We start from the raw sequence: 14,605 nt of genomic DNA, 5'->3' as shown, positions 1-14,605 counted from the left end.
AGGGGAAGAAAAGCCTAACAGTATACAAATTAAGTGAAACAAAATCACACCAGGATACAGTATCATTTCAATTAGTAAAAAATGTATGAAAAGACTGGAAGGAAATATACTAAAGTGCTAACTGTCACCACCTCTGCTGCTGCTGCTGCTGCTAAGTCGCTTCAGTCGTGTCCGACTCTGTGCGACTCCAGAGACGGCAGCCCACCAGGCTCTGCCGTCCCTGGGATTCTCCAAGCAAGAACACTGGAGTGGGTTGCCATTGCCTTCTCCAATGCGTGAAAGTGAAAAGTGAAAGTGAAGTCGCTCAGTCATGTCTGACTCTTCACAACCCCATGGACTGCAGCACATCAGGCTCCTCTGTCCATGGGATTTGCCAGGCAAGAGTACTGGAGTGGGTTGCCATTGCCTTCTCTAGGTGAGTGAAATTTCCAAATTTGCATTGTAATAATACTTTCAAGGTTAGAAAACATAACTTACTGCTGTTCTTACAAAGGGAATCTTCAAAGGTAGTTATCCCAGGATACCTCACTGCCTATAGGTTGAAAGTCATCATAACCTTATCTATCAAAAATTGGTACTGGATTGACTGACCCAATGCTTTGATGTGATACATTAAAATTGAATTCAATGGACAGAATACTGCACTGTCTATTATTCACATACATTTTAAACCAACTTACTGATAGGTTGGCAGCAATAAGTAATTTTGCAAGAAAAAAGTTAGAAAGTCATTTGCCCACTGGGGCTGTCCACTATTACTCATGACCTATTTGCTGCATTCGATGATGACCCAGCAGAGCAATCTCTATCTAGCATATATCAAAAGCAATCATGTAATTAAGTCAATTCAGGCCCCAACTCAGTCAGTTCAATGAGACAAATAAGGATTTTTCTTTTAAATATTAGTTGTGATCACATGACGCAAAACTCATTGACTGAAGATCTCAGTTATCAACTGATTTGCAAAGTACTCTGAACACTCCAAACTTGCAGCCATTTTGTTTAAAGTACAGCCTGTTTTCAGCAACACTATCTCACCAGAGCCAATAAACATTTTTTTTTAATCTACTCTATCAAGGTATAAATGTTTCCATGCTGACCGGAAACCACCCTGGGGTGCAGCCTAAATGAACTGCAGGCACTGAAAGGAGACGGCCTCCAGCCTTACTTCAGAGCAGAAATTCTGAGGAAAATGGGTCTTTCAGATCTGACTTCTAAAGGGAAAGCAAAAAGAGGAGCTTCTGACAAAAGCTACCCTGCTGGCATCAGCCACAAGTCCCACACCTTCTTCCCATTACACATTTACAAGTGGCTATTACAACCCTCAATGCTGACAACAGTTTCCTTAGAACTGGAGACCCTTGTGTTGTGATTATTGTTTTTGTTCCTTTCTACCTTCTCTGACTATAGACATTAGGCTAGAAGTATCTGCTCTAATGGGCTTCCCTGGTGGCTCAGAGGGTAAAGCGTCTGCCTGCAATACAGGAGACCTGGGTTCGATCCCTGAGTCAGGAAGATGCCCTGGAGAAGGAAATGGCAACCCACTCCAGTACTCTTGCCTGGAAAATCCCATGGACAGAGAAGCCTGGTAGACTACAGTCCATGGGATCGCAAGAAAATAGGGGACAGCCCCAGTCCAAGGTGGATGTAAAGCACTCACCATGGCGAGGTGAGGGATCAGGGGTCTGCTCCCAGCGATTCCATTTACAGTAGGACCTTCGGCAAGTCACTCCTCTGGGTTGCTGTGCAGGGCATGAAAAACGGCAGTTTTGATGAGTTCCCGATTCGGTACTACTATAAGCCAGGTCGCCTGAAATGCAAAGGAAAATAAAGAAATCATTGGTAGAAATGCATAACTAAGCTCATAAGAAAGTAAGGGAAATCCTCTGAGGACCCCTCCCTCAAATGCAGTGAGAGAAGGAACTCAGAATTTTTAAAGAGCCAAAGTTGCCTGGGGTTGTTTTTTGACATTCACTCATCAGAAAGATGAATGTGGCCTTGGGCCCTTGGAAACTATCAAGTCAAAGGCAGATGCTCCCTTTGGCCACCGCACTTCTATGAATTAAGTTAGATCTCCAAAGGGCTACCAACACTTTCAGGAAAAGGGTGAATGACAACAATAAAAACAAGAATAAAACTGCTGCATGAAGGCAGAACTATGGCTATGGGTCAAAGGGGAAGTGGTTTCTCCTGAGAACTTGTCACTTAAAGCCAACCTGTACTCCCTCAGTCACTCATTAAATATTTCTTGAACACTATGAGCTAGTGTTCTAGCTCAAGCTGTGAGCTAGATATTGGAGACACAGCAATGAATAAAACAGATAAGCCCTGCCTTGAAGGAGATAATATTGCAATAGTGGGAGACAGACAATAAACAAACATGCTGATCAGACAATGACAAATGCTAGAAGAAAAACAAATAAGGAAGGGGAAGGAGGATAATGAGTAACTAAATAGGGGAGAATTTTTGTCTAGTTGGGTGAAGAAAGTACCCTGAGAAATATAACACCGAAGTAAGACCTGAAAGGAGTGAGAGAGTGATCCATGCAGACATTAAAGCAAAGTGCTCTCTAAGCAAAAGGAACTGAAAATGTAAAAGTCCCTAAGCCAGGCCTGAGGAAGACAGGTGGGGATCTGGGGCAGAGTAAGCGAAAGAAGAGTGTAGAAGATGGCAGGGGGAGGGGGAGAGACAGCGGGGAGCCAGTTGACAGAGAAGCTTGAGGGCAAACTGGTGACTTGGAAATTATTCAAAAAAGCTGGAAAGACACTGAGGGGTGAGTTAACATGTAGAAGGCTCACTAGAGTGCTGTGTGGAGAACATACCATAGAAAAGCAAGTCTAGAAGCTGGAGCATCAGTTAACACAACAGGTCTGATTCATGTGAATGTATGAGAAAAACTACCACAATACTGTAAAGTAATTAGCCTCTAATTAAAATAAATAAATTAAAAAAAAAAACACACAAAAAGTCAAGCAAGAGGTAATGATGACCTAGGCAACTTGGAGCCACGGTCTGAATGTTTGTGTTCCTCTAAAATTCACATGTTTGAAATCCTGAACCCCCAAATCTGATGATGATATAAGATGAGACCTTTGGGAGGTACTTAGGTCATGAGGGCAGAGTCTTAATGAATGGAATTAGAGTTCTTATCAAAGAGACCTTACAGAGCTCCCCCAGCCCCTTCTACCAAGTGAAGAACCGCAGGGGATGCCATCTATGGACCCAGAAGAGGGCTGGTTCACCAGCAAACGATCAGGCTGGTGCCTTGATCTTGGTCTTCAGCCTCCAGAACCGGTAGAACAAATCTCTGTTGTTCATAAGCCACTCAGTCTGTGGAATTTTGTTGTAGCTGCCTGAGCAGAGTAGAACACTTGGCGTAATGAAGATGGCAAAAATGGCCACACTCTGGAAAGGAAAGGACTTCCAGGTTGATTGGAAGTGGGTCTCGAGAGAAAGACAGGCTCAACATGACTTCTAGATTTGTGGCCTGGTTAACAATAAGCAAACAACAAGCCTTAGCACTCAGATGGTTACTTTAAATATTAATATTATTTCCCAGAATTCTGGAGAAATGGCTGATTCCAAGGCTGTGACATAAAATGTATAAAAAAGAATCTAGCACTTGTTGTCACACTAGAAAATTAAGAAGCTTTTGGAAAATATTACAGATAGGTAGAAGGATGCAAAAGTGAAAGTGAAGTTGCTCAGTCGTGTCCGACTCTTTGCGAGCCCATGGACTGTAGCCTACCAGGCTCCTCTGTCCATGGGATTTTCCAGACAATAGTACTGGAGTGGATTGCCATTTCCTTCTCCAGGGGATATTCCCGACCCAGGGATCGAACCCAAGTCTCCCGCATTCTGGACAGACGCTTTACCGTCTGAGCCACCAGGGAGTCAAAGGATGCAAAAACCAACTTAAATAGGCTCCCTATGGCCAAAGGTGGAGCAATTGGGCATCAACAGATTTTAATAGCTGCAATGGATTGAAAGATCAAATACATTTCAAATGTGATAATAAATTTCAGAATTCACTGGTCATATCTAGAGGACACAGGGTATCAATGTGTCCCTTGGAAAACTAGTAAGTAAAAGGACCAAATCAAACAAACTGAATCTACTTACAAAACTGTATCTTGGGATGCCAAATAGTTGATGAGAAGAAGACTTTCTTTATAGAAGTATCCTAACTAATAAATGAAGTGGGAGCAATAGAATTTTAATACTTTAACACCATAATTAAATAATGAATCTAGGTAATATCATTAATGGCTGTTATTAACATCATTTAAAAAAAACAGGTAACTGGGTATTATTAATATATGGTCTCTGATGGATGGAAGTACAATACACTGCCTGATGCATTCTTGTCAAAAAGTTGAAGCTAAATGTGAACAGCTCTCTAGATCTTACCACCAATTTACAGGAAGTAGAGGGTTCTGTGAATCATGCTGATTGACACGTTGGAATGCAAGCAGGAAAAAACAGACTGTGAAAACTATACAGAATAAATGACCTGATTTCTTCAACAAAGACACTGTAAGAACAAGATGAGAGACAGAGAGGAATTCTATATAGCAAGAAAATCTTCTGAGTTATATCAAGCAATTGTAATCTATGAATCGTAATCGAATATGGATTTGAAATAAATAAATGCAATTATAATTTCTGGCATACTCAGGGAAAATAATGTTTTAATCTGCCAATACCAAGAGTAAGCAAGACTGTGGTATAATGAAAACCCTTCTACGCTGCTTGTGGGAGTACAAACTGACACAGCTACTTACTAGTCATCAGCTAGGGCACTCGAGGCTATACACGCCCTACAGATGAGCCACCTACTCCAAGATTTATACCCTGGAGAAACTCTTGCCTGTGGTCACCAAGAGACAGTATGGGAATGGACACAGTAGTAAAGTTTGAATAGTAAGAACCCCCTATCCAAATGTCCAGTCACAACAGCAAAACTGAAGTATGGTATATTCATAAAAAGAGATACCAGAGATCAGTGAAAAATTAGTCAACAGTTACCTGTATCAACATGGATAAATCTCACATCACATTGCATATTTTAGAATACTACATACAGAATAACACCATCTATATGAAGTTCAAAAGCTTGTAAATGTAAACACTGTATTAAGATTTTAAGTTTATCTGATGGGCTTAAAAGGCCTGACACAGGCTGGACAGGTCTGTAAATAAAAGTTTATAGGCAATAAAACCACACGAATGACAAAAGTGAAATGCAGCCAAGGGTCTACCACAAGGACAGAGGGTGTGAGGTTCTGGATCAGGGAAATGATACACAGCACCTTCAGGTACCACTTCTCAATCTGATTGTGGACATATGTGCATTTGCTGTATTATTCTTTATACCATATACATATATATTTAATTATCTTACATGTAGACAACATTTCAAATTTTTATAGAGAGGGTGAACCAAATGACTAAAACGCTTCCTAACACTTAAAATTCAACTCATGTGATGTCTCTTTTCCCTCATCTTCCTCTTGGGAAAAATAATAGTAAAAATCTCAAAGGATGTGGTGAATATTCAATGAGTTAATGCATACAAAGTGTTTGGAATAAAAGCACGGAGAAAAAAAGAAAAAGATTTAGGACTAGTCAAAGATAGAAAAGTGAAAGTGAAAGTCGATCAGTCGTGTCTGACTCTGCGACTCCATGACCATACAGCCCATGGAATTCTCCAGGCCAGAATACTGGAGTGGGTAGCCTTTCCCTTCTCCAGGGGATCTTCCCAACCCAGGGATTGAACCCGACTAGTAATGAATATATAAATGCTCCATTATTTATAAAGAAAGGATGACTCTAAAATTCATAAATCTGAATAAAGTGTGCATGAACCTTCTGGATGTGTTTGAAGAGATGATTTGTGTGCACTGGTGCCATACAACTTTAATATACAAATAATATCAATTATGTCGAATTAAATCCTATCATCTCTTAATTTTAACACCTAAATAAATAAAGTGCTTGGATGAGAGCCAGACATATTTGAAGACACATTTAGTGCTCAAAAAATATAACCCTAACTATTACCACTAATCTCCTGTTCAACACCAGAGATGCCAGGAGAGTGCATCTTTAATCTTATGATGAAGGAGAGGAATTTTTAAAGTCCCAAACAAAGAAAGGCTTACTCCCTGAAGAGTCATGAAGGGCCATGCTGAGAACACAATTGGCCAAGTATTCTCAAGATACCTGGAGACAGCCCTGTCCTCCTGCTTAAAGGTGATGTCCTCATTCAAAACCGTCTGTTCAACCTGCCCCAGAGCCAGTCAGACAGACACACTCACCACTGTCACTGGGCATTCCCCATTACTCCTGACCTGTACTTTACTCAGTCTTGTCTGTACCAACCATGAACTCTTGACTCCATGATTCCAGCTTGCCCCAGGCATTCTGGACTTGGTCCTGTTCTTAGCCTCCCTCCTTCATGATACAGTTTTTCCAATCAAACTACAGCTTGTCTGGCCCTGTGGTGCTTCCCCTTCTGGAATGCACTGAACAGAAGAATATTCTCTTGTTCCAGGCCCACCGCTAGTGGCTTTGGTAAAATGCTTTTGGTTGCAAGTAACAGAAATCCCAAGTTGATGTAAACAATATTGGCTCAGTGATTAAAAACTAGTCCTACAGTGAATTTTGGTGGCCAAATGATGGCACCAGATTCACAGTTTCTTCTTATCTTGTTTCCTGTGGTACCTCCTTAAAGCTGACTCCCTGCATGTTTGCAAACTGGCTGGAAGCAGCTAAGGTTGCAAACTGGCTGTGTGTTCCCTTGTCTATGTCCAGCAGTAATGGAAAAAATCTCTCCCGGTAGCTCTCTTAAAAATAAAGCGTCTTCTTTTCTAAAAGTCTCTAGAAAAAATAAAAAATTGACTAATTGGCCTAAATTGGGTGTTGTGTCCTGAACTAGGCACTGTGACCAGGAGTGGATCTTCTGGCTGGGGATTAGCTGACAGAGCCTGAGGAGATGTGTCTGGGGGTGGAGGCTCCTCTTCTAGAGCACAGGGGCTGCTGGGAGAGGCATGATGCTTGGGCCCTGCTTCACCCTCACCCCGCATCCACCTCTGATCTGCTCTGTGCCCTCAGGGGCACACTCTCCACAATGCACACCACCCCAGCTGTCCTGTTCCCTGGCTTCTAGTTGGATTTGACCCCAGCAACACCAGCGAAAGATCCGAAGGTGGGCAGAGAACACGGCGGGGTGACTGTCCCCCCAGCTCACTCCCTGCTGTGCTGTCTTCCTCTGGAGGGACATCCCCTGGAGGGTGCCCCCACCCTTCCAGCTCTGGCCGTTCCCTTCCTCACCCCCAGGCCCAGGGGTGGTAACAGCTGCCACTGGTACCTGCCTCCTAGAGCTCCCTGCCCCCTGCCCACCCCATCTGTGTAACCAGCCCCTTCACTAAACCCTGGAGTGCTGTCATGTGTTTCCTTCCCTGGCCTTGGCTTCCACAGCATCTGAGTGAAGACTGGGAAAACACTCCCAAGAGGAAGGGAGGACAGATGCTAGGCAGCCCCGAACTGCAAATATCCACAACTCTTGTTCCCCCTTCCCCCACCCAACTAAGGGAAAGAAGAAACTGTCCCTTCATGATTTTCAATGGACAAGTCACTATTCTAGCTTGTTATTCTGCTATGGATTGCATATTATATGAACCTCATTTACATACACACATACACATACAATGGCAGCTTTGTCTCTTTCTAGAGAAATGCTCTCATCACTCCCTGAATGCTAAGGACTTCAGGTTGCTTCATGAGCTCTAACATAAAAGTGCTTCAACCCTCAGACCTGCTGTTCCTGCCAACAAATGCTGCCGGATGGCTCAGAGCATATTTCAGTGATCAATAGGAGGATGGAAGCCAGAAAAACAGGACAGGAAGGGAAGGGAACCTCAGAATAGTGAAAGACCTAAACGAGTTATTCCTGGTGAGGACAAGTCAAGGACAGGTGAGGGTGAGCCAGTTTCAGTTCAGTTCAGTTGCTCAGTCACGTCCGACTCTTTGTAACCCCATAGACTGCGGCATGCCAGGCCTCCCTGTCCATCACAACTCCCAGAGTGTACTCAAACTCATGTCCATTTAGTTGGTGATGCCATCCAACCATCTCACCCTCTGTCGTCCCCTTTTCCGCCCACGTTCAATCTTTCCTAACAACAGAGTCTTCAAATGAGTCACTTCTTCATATCAGGTAGCCAAAATATTGGAGTTTCAGCTTCAGCATCAGTCCTTTGAATGAATATTCAGGACTGATCTCCTTTAGGATGGACTGGTTGGATCTCCTTGCAGTCCAAGGGACTCTCAAGAGTCTTCTCCAACACCACAGTTCAAAAGCATCAATTCCTCAACGCTTAGCTTTCTTTATAGTCCAATTCTCACATCCATACATGACAACTGGAAAAACCATACCTTTGATTAGATGGACCATTGTTGGCAAAGTAATGTCTCTGCTTTTGGGGAGGGGAAGCTTATGTAGGAAAGAGGGCACAAGTTGTGGGTATCTGGGGCCTGTTACACAGGAGGATTCTTACTGAATAGAAAAGGTGTCCAGATATAAGAGCAAAAGATGGGCTCAGGGCTGTGGAGAAATCTCATTCCCCAAAATCACCCACCCCTACCCCTTCAGGAAAAGTGAGCCCTTAGAACTGGTCTAACTAGTTGTCAACTGGAGAAGGCAATGGCACCCCACTCCAGTGCTCTTGCCTGGAAACTCCCATGGATGGAGGAGCCTGGCGGGCTGCAGTCCATTGGGTCGTGAAGAGTCGGACACGACTGAGCGACTTCACTTTCACTTTTCACTTTCATGCATTGGAGAAGGAAATGGCAACGCACTCCATTGTTCTTGCCTGGAGAATCCCAGGGACGGGGGAGCCTGGTGGGCTGCCGTCTCTGGGGTCTCACAGAGTCAGACACGACTGAAGCGACTTAGCAGCAGCAGCAGCAGCAGCAGTTGTCAACTGAGATGAATTGAAGAGGAAACACTCTGGGCTTTGTCATGGTGAATGTGTCTACATGCACATATGTGTGTGTGTCTGTGTGTGTGTGTGAAAGAGAGAAAGAAACAGACAGAGAGACAGATCCCCCACCACCCATCAAGTTCTCCTCTCCCCTCTCTCTCCTCTGTTGCAGCTTGTGTGTGCTTTCCTGGGGGAGCCCACCTGCATCCACCGGCCCCCATCCTGATAGCTCATGAAGGACACACACCCACACCTAGCATCCTGCCTCACAACAGCTGTTCTGACCACGTAAGAAGCATAGGAGTCACCAGTCATTCTCCACAGGAACAAAGAGCCAAGGACGCAGAGATAATTGTATCAAAGGGATTCAACTTCCTGGATGACCTCACTCCACAGATCTTCAGAGAATAGATAAGCATCTCAGGGCCCTGGCAGCGGTCCCTCCAGGGAAGGAAAGGGCTAGGAAGCTGACTTTCTGCAGTTTGTGCTTCCTTCCTTGACCCAGGGACAGGCCACCTGTGGCCTCCAAAGTCAGGATGCCCCATGTCAGCTCCTGCCAACTCCACAAGAAAGGTGACTAGGGCCATGCTACCGCCAGGGTAAGGCCTCCACTAAACCCACATGGGCTCCCTGGGGAGCCTTTCTTTCTGTGTCCCCCCAACAGAGATTTCTCATATTTTCATTCAAATGAATTTTTATTTCATTTTTAACTTTTTCTTTCTTTCATGTTCTCAGAATACAGAGCATAAAAAAAAGAATAGGTTAAAAAAAAAGGTATATCTCAGAATATAATTTGTGAGCCTGATAGTTATAATTAGCAACAGAAGAAATGAAATGATGTTTCCAAGCACTTATTTATTCATTATCCCAATTTTTTTTTTTTTTTTTTGAGTCCTTTCTGCACCAGATACAAATTCAAGCCTAGGAGACAGAAAGCTAACACGCGTCCCCTGTTCTGGAAGAACTCACAGCTCACAGATTTGTTGGAAGTCATAGACACTTAAACAAAGGGCTATTTAAGTGCTCCGAAGTCATTTTATCCCTAGGAATTCTACTACTATTATAGTGAATTATAAATCAGCCAGAGGAAGAATTTGTTATCAAAGCTTTGTTTTATACTGCTCAGTGCTGGCCCAGGATTTGTTAATTAATCCAATACTCCTGCCTACAATCAACTGTCTTGTAGTTACTGGAAGGATGCAAAGATTCTAAATCTGTGCTAATAGGGTAGCCGCTCACCACCTGTGGCTACTGAGCACTTGAAATGTGACAAATGTGACTGAGGAAGAGAAATTTAAATTTTATCTAATTTTAATTAATTTAAATAGTCACCCGTGGCTGGTGATTTCCAATCTGCATATCACAGTTCCAGAATTCTAGTCCTATTTAGTCCCATCACTTCATGGGAAATAGATGGGGAAACAGTGGAAACAGTGTCAGACTTTATTTTTGGGGGCTCCAAAATCACTGCAGATGGAGCCTTGAAATCTGCTGACCGGCCTCCAGCCAGGGGAGCCACTGGGCCTCACACTCCTGCCTATCCCTCCCTTTCCTCTGGCCGTGTGGGATATGCAGAGTGCTCTTCCCCACCCCATCCTTCTGCCTCCTGTTCTACTTTTCACAGGTGCCCTCACCCCCATAAACCTACACTTTTATTTATTTAATTTTTTTAATTTTATTTTATTTAACTCTACAATATTGTATTGGTTTTGCCATATATCAAAATGAACCTGCCACAGGTATACATGTGTTCCCCATCCTGAACCCTCCTCCCTCCTCCCTCCCCATACCATCCCTCTGAGTTGTCCCAGTGCACCAGCCCCAAGCATCCAGTATCGTGCATCGAACCTGGACTGGCGACTCATTTCATATATTATACAGAGTGAAGTAAGCCAGAAAGAAAAACACCAATACAGTATACTAATACATATATAGGGAATTTAGAAAGATGGTAACTATAATCTTGTATATGAGACAGCAAAAGAGACACTGATGTATAGAACAGTCTTTTGGACTCTGCGGGGGAGGGAGAGGGTGGGATGATTTGGGAGAATGGCATTGAAATATGTATAAAACCTGCACTTTTAATTCCAGTGACTGCTTCTTGCAAGACCTCAATTGACACACGTCACAAACTTCTGAAAGTACCATTCCTCTTTTTTAAAACCCAGAGAAGATCCTAGTGTCATGCTCTTTGGTTAACTTTAGGAATCCAGGACCACCATCAGTGGTTCATGGATTCACTGATTCGATTAGCTATTCAATTAATGGATGGCTATTAAGTGGATGGGTATTAATTAATCACCCATCATATGCTAGGAGCTGTGCTGAATCCCAGGGATATAACAATCAACAAGGAAGAGAATCTTGTCTAGGTGACTTGGAAAATAGAAAAGCCGTGAGGAATCCAGAAAGGAGAAGCTTTTTCTGAAACTTACAGCCTTATCTGCCATCTGACGAAAAGCATACATAGTGGTTATCCCCCCAGACTGAAGAGATCTTCAGTCCCATACAGTATAACTTCGGCTGCAGCCATGCCCCTTCCACACTGTGCACATTTGGTCCCCACCACCAGTACCCACTGAAGAAGGGCAACTGCACAACCCAGATGACACCAGTACAGCATCACTGTCCTCCATGGTGGTCCGGGGTCGGGGAGAAGGTATTTGCCAGCTGCCTTTTCTGCTTTCAGCTCCCTCTTCCTGACCCACCCCACTGCAACCAAGAGTTGGGCAAAACACTTCCAATGACATGAGCCAGCATGAATTGAATTCACATAGAGTGTCCCCAAAGTCATCCCAGTTGCACAGCTCCCAGAGAGGGAGCTGACCAGGAGCCCGCGTCCAGTGGAAAGTCGCAGGGTATGTGGGCACCTGCAGGAATGGGACAAGGGAGGCCTTGAGGAGCCCTGGGCTGGCCCAAGACCCTATGCCTAGAACAGGCTCTCAGGGGGATGCCGAGCCCCACCTCCCTGCCAGCGGGATGCTAGGAAGCGCCTGCAGCAAGAAGAGCTCCTAGGGGAGATCAGACTCTGAGTTGGGGAGCCTGGGCAGAGCCCTGGAGGGCCTGGGCTCCTGGGGAGGGAGTGGCTGGAATGCCAGCTCTGCCACCCCCATCCATCCAAGCAAGCCCTCCTGCTTCACTAGGCCTCAGTATTCTCTGCTCTAAAAGAGGGAGTGTAGCTGCACCTACCTCCTTGGACAACTGGGAGGATTAAAAAAGCATCCAGAAAGCGCTCAGCACTGTGCAGGCAACTGGAGAGTGCAAGCTAACAGTTGGTTATTGTCATTCCCATGTGCCCAGCTCCAGCCCTTACACTGACTTCAACTGCCTCTGCCTCTGTCATTCCACTCTGACCCACTTCCCCTTAAAAAAAGGAAAACTAAAATATAAATTGTCACTCTGCTTATTTAACTTCTATGCAGAGTACATCATGAGAAACGCTGGGCTGGAAGAATGACAAGCTGGAATCAAGATTGCCGGGAGAAATGTCAATAACCTCAGATATGCAGATGACACCATCCTTATGGCAGAAAGTGAAGAGGAACTAAAATAGCCTCTTGATGAAAGTGAGAGAGGAGAATGAAAAAGTTGGCTTAAAGCTCAACATCCAGAAAACTAAGATCATGGCATCTGGTCCCATCACTTCACGGGAATTAGATGGGGAAACAGTGGAAACAGTGGCAGACTTTATTTTGGGGGGCTCCAAAATCACTGCAGATGGTGACTGCAGCCATGAAATTAAAAGACGCTTACTCCTTGGAAGGAAAGTTATGACCAACCTAGATAGCATATTAAAAAGCAGAAACATTACTTTGCCAACAAAGGTCCATCTAGTCAAGCCTATGGTTTTTCCAGTGGTCATGTGTGGATGTGAGAGTTGGACTGTGAAGAAAGCTGAGCGCCGAAGAATTGATGCTTTTGAACTGTGGTGTTGGAGAAGACTTTTGAGAGTCCACTGGACTGCAAGGAGATCCAACCAGTACACCCTAAAGGAGATCAGTCCTGGATGCTCATTGGAAGGACTGATGTTGAAGCTGAAACTCCAGTACTTTGTCCACCTGATGCAAAGAGCTGACTCATTTGAAAAGGACCTGATGCTGGGAAAGATTGAGGGTAGGAGAATAAGGGGACAACAGAGGATGAGATGGTTTGATGGTATCACTGAATCAATGGACATGGGTTTGGGTGGACTTCGGGAATTGGTGATGGGCAGAGAGGCCTGGTGTGCTGCAGTTCATGGGGTCACAAAGAGTTGGACACGACTGAGTGACAGAACTGACCTGAACTGAGGGAGGCTCACAGAGGTTGGATGAAAGAGATGAAGGTTATTAAGAAGTACAAATCTCCAGTTAAATAATAAATATGTCCTGGGGATGGAATGTATAGTATAATGAATATGGTCAATAATACTGTAATAACGTTGGGGGTCAGATCGCCACTAGACTTACCATGGTGATCATTTTATCATGTATGTAAATATCAAGTCATTGTGTAGTACACCTGAAACTAACATATTTCAATAAAGAAGTTACCTCTAGCACCAAAAAATAATTCCTAATGCACTTAAAATAATTGTTTTCCCTTTCATCTCCCAGTTTAATTGTTGAAGTCAGATTTTTAAAGCTGAGGAAAAGATTCAGGGTTTGACTTTATTATGGAATGCTTCTGTGAGATCATTTGGATTGCTTCCTCAATTTCTAAGAGAGACATCATGCTTAAAAAATCAGCAGCAGATTTTTTAAAACAAATAACCAGCAAGGGCCTACTGTACAGCACAGGGAACTCTGCTCAATCTATGTGGCAGCCTGGATGAGAGGGGAGTTTGGGGGAGAATGGTGGTGGTTTCTTTGCTAAGTCGTGTCTTACTCTTGTGACCCCTTGGACTGTAGCCTGCCAGGCTCCTCTGTCCACAGGATTTTCCAGGCAAGAATACTGGACTGGGTTGCCATTTACTTCTCCAGCAGATCTTCCTGACCCAGGGATTGAACCTGTGTCTCCTGTGTTGCAGGCGCATTCTTTACCGACTGAGCCACCAAGGAAGCCCTGGAGGGGAGTTTGGGGGAGAATGGATACACGCACATTTATGATTTAGTCCTTTGGCTGTGCACCTGAAACTATCACAGCATTCTTAATCAGCTTGACACCAATATAAATTCAAAAGTTTCAAAGCAACTATAACAGCAGGAATCAACAACAGGACTGTGCCACTTCCAAGCACTCCAGGGGCACCCACCCCTCTCCCACCCCTCCAGTCACAGCGCTGTATGCTAATACCCCTGTGCTTTGTATCTGTCCCCTTCTCAAGGGTGAGTTCCACGAAAGCAGGAATCAAGCATTCTTACTCGTCTACATAAGCCGAGGGCTAGCCCAGGAACTGGTGTGCCCTCTGCACTCAAGAAACATTTCTTGAACGTCTTGACTGAATTACAGCAATCATCTATTCCAGGTGCGGGATGAGACACAAACTGGGTTTTTACTTTTGTCCACTTATAACTGACGTCAGGGCTGATGGTGGTTAATAAGGAGAAAGATGGGAACCTAGGAGACAGGTCTGATTACCCAAAGCATGAAAAATGGGAAATGGGAAGCTCCAGATCAGTCCTCTGGAGACGGGAAC

The sequence above is a fragment of the Bos taurus genome, chromosome X, assembly GCF_002263795.3.
Source record: "Bos taurus isolate L1 Dominette 01449 registration number 42190680 breed Hereford chromosome X, ARS-UCD2.0, whole genome shotgun sequence".
Lineage (NCBI taxonomy): Eukaryota > Metazoa > Chordata > Mammalia > Artiodactyla > Bovidae > Bos > Bos taurus.
The sequence above is the reverse complement of the archived record's forward strand: the minus strand, read 5'-3'. Positions refer to the sequence as shown.